Below are 9,623 nucleotides of genomic sequence, written 5' to 3' on the forward strand. Positions count from 1 at the left end.
TCTCTCTCTCTCTCTCTCTCTCTCTGTCTCTCCTTCTCCCCCCCTCCCCCCTCTCTCTGTCTCTCTCCCCTCACAAAACAAATAAAAAAAAAACAACATAATAACACACACAAAACAAAAATACGTTCTTCAAATATGTTGTTATCCAGTATGAAACGCATTGTAACACAGTGATCATTTCAGCTGCGTGTTATCATTGGCAAATACAAGGCTTTAATTATTTATAGTATTGTATTGTGTCATTTATATATTTGTGCATCCATAATTGAATTACAATTTTCTAAGAATTTAAATAAAAAATATTAGTCCAAAAAATTTTTAATAATTAAAAGATATCTCTAAATCCTCTATCACCAATTTAACAATGAAAATTAATTAAAAAATAAAATTATATTAATTATTTCTAAATAATTTTGTTAAAAGAATTAATTTCAAATTTGCAAAGAAATTATTATTATATTAAAAACAACGCGTCAGAAATAAACATTGTGACTAGACATATAACAATAAAGTACAATTAATAAATTGAGTCTCATCATGTAAAATATTATATTAGTTATAGATGTAATTGTTCTGATAGCAATTATTATTCATGCGATAAAAAGATGAAGACATAAAAAGAAAATATATTTAAGCAAATAATCATAATATCGAACTGACATCAAAATGATTATTAAAAGTCAGTAATTACGAGATTGAAAAGTAAGTTTTATTTTAATATAATTTTGATCGTTATCATGATTTTTTCCACTTGGGTACTTCTTGTATTAATTTTTTTCTTTTAAGTAACTCGAATCCATATTTTAAATTAAATAAAGTACCTTATTAAAGTATGGTAATTTGCATATAATAGCTTTATATGGTGTCTAGAGATCAATCATAAGTAAAGGAAATAAGAAAAAAGGAAATGTATTACTTATATGCCAGATAAGCAAGATTGCATAAACTACAAACCAATAAAACAGTAAACGGATAGTCTTACTAATTATTACCATCGAACTCGAAACTAGGTACCAGAAACGCGATAATCATATGATGCAATAGTATTTATGACGAAACAACCGGTGTTTTTGCAACGAAAATATCAATGCAAACAGTGTACTTAAAATTTTCTTCTCCCTACATTCCAAACTAAAAATCTGTTTTTGACATTTTTTTAATTTTAAGTACCAGCTTTGAATCTCTGCATTTTTATGATAAATACAAATAAATATTTAATATATGCGTATTAATTTTCCTAATTTTCCTAATTTATCATATAAAATATCATATATAATACATAATTTTAAATAATATTAGTGATTAATTTAGATTATAAAGCTTAATTGAAACTACACTTAAAAAATGTTGAAATTAAACCGTACTTTCAAAGAAATAATTATTTTTAATCTCACATTGACACTAAATTAAACATGATATATTCAATGTTAAAATTAACATTGAATTAAGATTTTAATTAACATTATTATTTATTATTCCTTATATATTTCCTGTTATTTTGTCGGTTATTTTATTTATAGAATTTATAGAATTTATTCATAATTTTATTCTCATATTTTTTTTAAGATAGATTATCGCTTTTGACTTTGCATTTTGAAATGTTGCGACATTGTCGTATTGTATTAGTTATCTCTTAAGTATATTTAATGTTTGAATGGTGTGAAGAACCGTTCCGCGAGTAAGTTACCGCGTTTGTTTCGGTGCATTAAGATAAATTGCTGGTTGAACCTGCTACTCTGCAAGAACCGTTACTCTATAATAAGTTACGGTTGATTGCGGATGTATTACTTGCTTTAATGCAGCAGGAGCCAACTACTTTTTCTAGTTTGTAACACAATTTAACCATCTGGCTCAATACATAAACGCCTAAAGCAGCTACATACTTTTTTTATAATATCGTAATATTAAGCGAGGATAAAGATTTAAGAAGAATTTCTTCATATTTGCAATTCCCTTTTATGTGTTGTTAAAATCACTCACATATTGCTTGTGATTATTAGTTTCCAATTTATGTTAATCTCTTCTAAAAGCAAATCTTGATTGCAAAATATTGAAAATTAATTACAATTTTATTACAATTAGTGCAAACTATAGAAGTTAATCATAAACCATTTGTTTGCAAAAATAAAATGTTAGTCTATTTAAAGAAATAGATACAGCAGAAAATATGTCAAAGAAACAAATGAATTAAAAGACGGATTCATTAATCTTCTTTTCAAAGAATGACATTTCTTCAATATTTAAAACATGTTTATTTCACACTTCAAATGATGTTGGTAATAAAATGATGTTGGTTGAGTTTTTACAATAATATTTTGCCATAATTTTCCAAAAATTTTGTTAATCCCAACCGTGAGAAAATTTCTTAAGAATTATATAGTGAAGTTCTTACGATCGATTTTCATGTTTAAGATTTAAAATAGTAGAGTGACTGGTCTTTCCTCCCTCTACAGTAATTATATTATTACAGTAATTATATACACATTCTTTAATTTTTGATTAAATTAATTTGCTAATATATACAGTAAAACAATCACCAAACTAAATTTTACATTTTTACAAAGAAATATGACGAAATTTCTTTTTTTACAAATTTTTGATTATTTCAACAATGTCTTTTCCATTTTATTGTTTATTTGGTTGTTAGTATTATTATATATATGATTTTTCAATACATTGCGATATTTCTGCATTTGATGTAAATTGAGGACCATTGTTTATTATCGAATAATAATATCGTAATAATATCGAACGCATATTACATAAACATATAGATATTTAAAACAATATTTTTTAATATTTTGAAAATATTTCACAAAATTTTCAAATAAATATAAATTTTCTAGAACTGATATTTGATAGAACTATAACCGATATTTTCTAGTTGATATTTTCTTAAACGGATATGTGCTTTAAAAAAATATAATAAAAAATTCTGATTACACCTCCATTGAGATAATTTATCTTACATTATATCAGCGTTTCGCCAATTCGAAGATAACTTCATTGCGAACTTTGATTATACATTCATTGAAATAATCCATCTTAAAACTATGTCATTGTTTCATTGACTTATGTTAAATTAATATTCCATTTTATACGCGCACGCACATACTTAACTGAAGAAGAATCAATGGTTCCAGAAGAAACGTACTTATACTTAATTTTATATTTAATTTTTATATTCATTTATTTTTGTAAATATGTTGATTTAATTATAAATAATTATAAATAATTTAAATTGTACTAACCGTCGTTGGCTTGATCACTGACCTTGTTAATATCTATTTTCATAATAAAAAATTTTTATAATAAAAAGTAATACAGATAAAAATTAAATTGTTTTCTTGATTATATTTTATAAATTTTATATATATTGGGTCATCCGGAAAGTTCGTGCCGCAAAAGATTTAAATTTAAATTAATAAAAGAAATTAAAAATTTAAATCTTCTGCATTTCAATATTCCTTCAAAATCGGCATGACAACCCAATATATATACAAATGATTATTTTAAAGAAATATCAATTTCGTCAGTTAACATGAGATATACGAGTATATAATAGAATTCAATTAAGGCTCCATATTGAATAAGTTAAGATATTAAGTAATTTTTTATCTAGAATAAAAACCTGAGAAGTAAACACACTACATAAATAAAAGATTTTCTTTTTTCATATTTTCTCTAAGGAAAAAGTTGCACTATTACTCCAGTAATTCACTCAAGAAAAATTTGCAAAAAAATACATAATAAAAATGATTACAAAATATATTGAAATAAATATGTAGAATATTACAAGGCTAAAAAAATAAATCATATAATAAAAGCTCCAAAGAAATAAATCATATAATAAAAGAAAATTAAAAGAATAAGAGTCAATACTGAATGGCTCTTATTGACTTCTTTTATTATTTTAAAATAAAAATATAACTTAAAAATATAACTTGTAAATAAATAAACTTGTAAAATATATTAAAAACGAAATAAACTATTTCACAGCTATAACAATTGTCAAATTAATAATATATAAAAGTAAATAAGAATTATAATTCCTCCTCAAAAAGAAAATTTTTCGATATATTTTATAAGTCTATAATTCTATTAATTGCAAATATTCTATTAAAAAGTATTTGAAGATACAAGTAAGAATTTAAAGCCTATAATGATCGAAGATGGATCTTTAATGCTTAAATAATTTAATATGAATATATATATACTATACATTATGCATATATATTTGTAATCATTCGAACTGCGCGCTGAATTAGTTTTCCAGACTTAAACTACTGTAATAATATCACAAATAAATAATATCATTCGTATGGAATACAAGAGATCTGGATTCAACGTCAGGTAATATTATTAAGTAGTTTAATTGCGTTTATAAATTCAGAAAACCAATTCGGTATGCTGTTCAAATGATTACAAATATGATAGGGGAGCTGATGACCGGGGCTAGAAATTTCAAATTTTTACAGATGAAATTAAGAGATTTAATAAGAGAGATTTAATAAGAGATTTAATAAGATTTTTCGAAGAAATGAATTCTACACCAGTTATTACATACATTTGATTACCTAATACTATTTTAATAATAAGGGAAAACTTATAACTGTAATATGAAAAAATGCATTTTTCTAATGCATTCCATTTGATTCAATTAGCCCCGGAACCGGTGTAATTTGACTAAGATTATTAAAATGAAAATTAATGTATTTTAAGCTCTTTGGTTACATATTAATAAAATTTTTATAAAAATATATTTTAAACACAAACATTCGCTTTGAAGGGCAGAATGCTTCTTTTTGCAAAATTTGTCTCGTGCAAAAACACATCGAATGAGTCTAGTTTTCGACAGATTGGACATGAGGAAACTAAACTTATAACATTACCACTGGGGTAAATCTCTTTAAAGGAATAAAATTTTGAATAAGTACTATAAAAATTGTCACTAAATGAGTCATACAGTTTTCCATGCTGTGGTGGTTAGTTTACTATCCCTGTCCGTTCATTTTTTAAAAACACACACATTACATTACAATATACAAAAAAAAATCTGTTGGACTTTATTAAATAAAAATTACACTTACTATCAAAATAGAAATTAAAGACAATCATATACGTTTGTAAAACAAAAACTTGAAGAATAAAAATATTTATTGTACTTAGGTATACGATTTTTTAAAAAATTGTGGTGCACTTCTATCATAGATATGTTCGCAACAAGATATTACAGCAGACGAGAGGTAGTGATGCCAATTCTTGGATCGGTATGCATCAACCAAATAAAACTGGATTAAAATGGAGTGAAATTTTTTTCTATCCGAATGCGTATTTTAAATAGCGAATACTTTTTTGGATTTAATTGGATTTAATTGGATTCAATTAGATTCAATTGGGTGCAATTGGATTGAAAAACTGCATTTCCTATTCAAAATTTTGAATTAAATAATATTATATGAATTCACAATGAACAGAAAAAACTAATATTATTTTTAGATTGAAAGGCATAGAGATGCTTCATGCAATTCCTATAAATGAATAAAAATGCATTTAGAATTGAAAAGCATTAATTTTAATATTCGTGAATCAATATTTCTGAAAATCTGAATCCATTTCAATTATTTCAATCCATTCTTGTTTACTTTACTCTATTTAGCGGAATAGCGGAATGCTAACGATAGCAGAATCAATCACAAGCATTCCGCACCAACTGCAATTGCAATAAGATGTAACAGTAAGCAAATCGGCCAATCATACAGTTTATGTTCTCTATTGTGATTAGATCGCTGATGTGATTACTGCTCTTATGTTTTTGTAAATGCCATGAGCTTTATACTAGAGAATCTCACAAGGAGAGAGTAGGAAATTGCATTACCCGTTTCCTCTGATTGGATATGGGCATTAAAGCTCCATAGGCATGGAAGAAATTGGAGAAAACTAGTCACGTGACCCCCGTCCTGATTGGACGTGGGCATTCACATGATGCAATTTACTATTCTCTCCTTGTGAGAGAGGAGAGGAGAGAGAGAGAGGCTCTCTACTTTATATTTAAGTCCACTAAAAATATATGTAAGTTGATGTGTTGAATATGTACATACAGTGTAGTGCATTAACAATTCACTGAGTCAATAACGGTCCAATTTATCGAAAATAAGAAAACACAATAATAAAAAGCTGATTTCAGAAAAATTCTGAAAAAATTTTTAGAGTTCTATGAAAAGAAAATAAATAATTTTTGTCTTTTATAATTTTTCTGTAAAGTTGATAATATTTGAGTAAAAAAATAAACGTCGATAAGAGTAATTACTATGATCCAGCGAATTAATGTACCGTACACAATCAAAGAGTATAATGTAATAATAATTATAAAAAATCTAGTTTATATTATATAAATTATTATTTTGATAATTAATCCATTTTAACCTTATTTGTAAGATATTAAAAAAAAATTTGAAAAAGGAACCTAATTTTTTTTTTTTTTTTTTAACTAACTGGATAAAGAATCGGAAGAATTGAGTATTCTGAATTAATTTTTTATTCAATTAATCAATTATTAAAAATCGGACTCAAAAGAATGAATCGATTCCGAAAATTGATCTTTTTTTTTAAGAATCGGCATCACTAACAATAGCGTTTTCTCTTGATCGCCCACCAGTGCAACACTCGGACAGTGTAGCGTGTTTCCTTGGTTGATGATAGGCGAATTTATTCAGTGTAATGTGTTTCCGTGGCTATAGTGTAATGCAAATTTTGTGCACGAAGTGGGATTTTGCTACACGATTTCAAAGAGACGGTATGGAGTCAGTGTGACTTTAATTTATAAATGTCTGGTATTTTTTTACATTAATTTATGTCAAAAAATGTTTCTAATTTTAATTAACGTGTCCATTTCTATTATACCTCTTTATCCTAAAATCTTCTAATTGATTATGTTAATAATCAGTAAAAATAATCTATTTTGAATACGTTCCGTATTGCTTATAGCGCTTGTAAACATCATTTGTTCTTGTTTAATATTTGATAGACAACAAGGATGAATTGATGCTTATGGCGTGTGAGCGTAAAAGCGGAATGTATTTTTTATACATTCGCCATTTTCGCAAGTTTCTTTATTATTATCCATCTGATATAAACATTATTTTGATGTCAAATTGTTATGATAAATGTTATTTGGTTTCTTTCTCAAAAAAACAACAAATGACATTATTTGAATAATTTGGCTCTAAAAAATAATATAATTAGTATAAATATATAAAATAATGATCAAGTTCTTCTTATCATAAAAGAAATAAAATAACTACGATAACTTACAAATTATTAATTCAAATATTTGTACATAATAGTTCAAACTTTCTAAATAATATATCCATTATTGTTATATTTTCACCTTGATGTCTTTAAACTGATTATTTTGATGTAAAAAACAAAAATAATTTTTTCTCGCATCGATCACTTCCTAATACTCCTTTTACTCTTAGAATTACCTATAAAAAACTCCTTTCACTCTTAGAATTACCTATAAAAAATACCTGCAATACATTCTAAAATTAGTAGAAGAATAGAAATAACTAAGTAAAAACAATCAATTTATTATAAATTAGCAAAAAGTATAACAAAATATAATCCCAAATATTTTTGGAAATAATAAATTCGAAAATTTTTCTCTATAAAATTTAATGTTGTAATTAATGTATTATGTAAGCTTAATAAATAAAAAGTAAATAAATAAAAAATAAATAAATATTAGATGTATAATTAAGTCCCCGTTAAATATCAAAATTCTCTTTTATTAACGCAAAAGAAACAATTAAAACAATACAGTTGTTTCAATCAAAATATTTTCTGTTTGTGTCTACCACCTTTTGTCATCTTTCAAGTAGCATACGAATGCCGTGGTGAAAGAATGTCTCTTGACACAATGAAAAGTTGTCGACTTTAGTGTCATTTTTTAAATATCTGCTTCATTTTGAAAGTACATTTCAGAGATGCTGCATCGATCGGATTAGAGTAATAATCAAACAGTGCGATCTGGAGAGTATGTTGGCTGGAGAAAGATTTCCCATTCAAGATTATACAGCTTGTTTCATTTTATGAGCAACATGAGGCCTTGCATTATCGTAGAGCAAATTGACTTTATGTCATTTTGAAGCCACTGCCGGTCGCTTCTTTTAAATTACTTGACTCAGGGTCTCTTTCACCAACCTCGATTAAGTTAATCGGTTACATGGGACTCATGTAGGTTCAGTTTCACAACTCATAGTTAACTTTTAACGTTTAACTTATTTTAGTTTAAAGTTGGTGAAAGAAATTCTCAAACGATTTTTGAATCAATTTTTTGAACGTTTTGAGTCAAGCAACTGAGGAGAAACGGTTGCCTTAGAACGAGATCATTTTGCACAACAATGCGAGGTCTGTTGCTCATAAAATCAAATAAATATTATATCATATATCAAAGGGAAATCCTTTCCCACCCAGCATACTCTCCAAACATTATTCTCCAGCCATTTAATTATCACTTATTCCGGTTGATGCAGCACACCATCTCCAAGACATACTTACAAAATAAAGTAGATATTAAGTAATGAATTGACGACTTCATTGCATCAAATGAGAAATTCTTTCACCACGATATTCGTATGCTGCCTGAGAGATGGTAAAAGATAATAAATGAAAACGGCAAATGTTTTGATTAAAATCATTTTATTGTTTCTTTTGTATTAATAAAAGAATATTGATAATTAACAGCGGAAACTTAATTATGCATCTAATAAATAAATAAATCCCACCTTTCATTATTTTTTTTTTTAAGTATGATGGACAAATTGTAGTACTGAAATAAATAACGCTCCTTCATGAGATAATCGTATAGAGATAATAGTATCGAGATAATAGTAAACATAGAATATAATTGTGTTTCGACAAGTACTGCAAAAGCGGATTATACTGCTATTTAAATTAAATTAAATTATTATTTAAATTAAATTAAATTTATTATAAATAAAATTTTTACCTTTTTTTAATGCTGTTTTTATCGCTAATAATTAAAATAGACTAAATTTAGCTAAACTGACTAAATTTGGAATTTTTCTGATTAATAATTATTAATTTCGCGAAAATATATTACAATATACAAAATCATATTATTAAATGAACTCAATATAAGTATCATATACCTTTTTGTTCGATTCTGTGAAAAAAATAAATGTCAATTGTTCCATTTGCCAATAATACGTAATATTATTATATGTTAATATATACATATATTCAGAATTACTAGATCTATTATTTATACATGTATTATAATTATTTTATCATTTATAGTTTAATGAGCGCCAATTATATTTTGATTTATAAATTCGTTAACGTGAATTCGTTTAATATCCATTTCTACGAATGTAGATAAATTTAATTTTAAGTTCAATTTGCACTTCATCTTTTTCTAATTTTTGAAATTAGAAGGATACGAAGAGATAGTTGAACCAAGATTAAACTACATTGGTAGTTTAACGGGCAGAAAGCTTTTCAGTTTTCGCGCGACTTCGAGTTTTTTAAATAAAAAATATAATTAAATTAAAATTCAAAATAATAATTTTGAATTTTAATAAGGCAATTTGATTAAC

The sequence above is a fragment of the Atta colombica genome, unplaced genomic scaffold (genome assembly GCF_001594045.1).
Source record: "Atta colombica isolate Treedump-2 unplaced genomic scaffold, Acol1.0 scaffold9, whole genome shotgun sequence".
Lineage (NCBI taxonomy): Eukaryota > Metazoa > Arthropoda > Insecta > Hymenoptera > Formicidae > Atta > Atta colombica.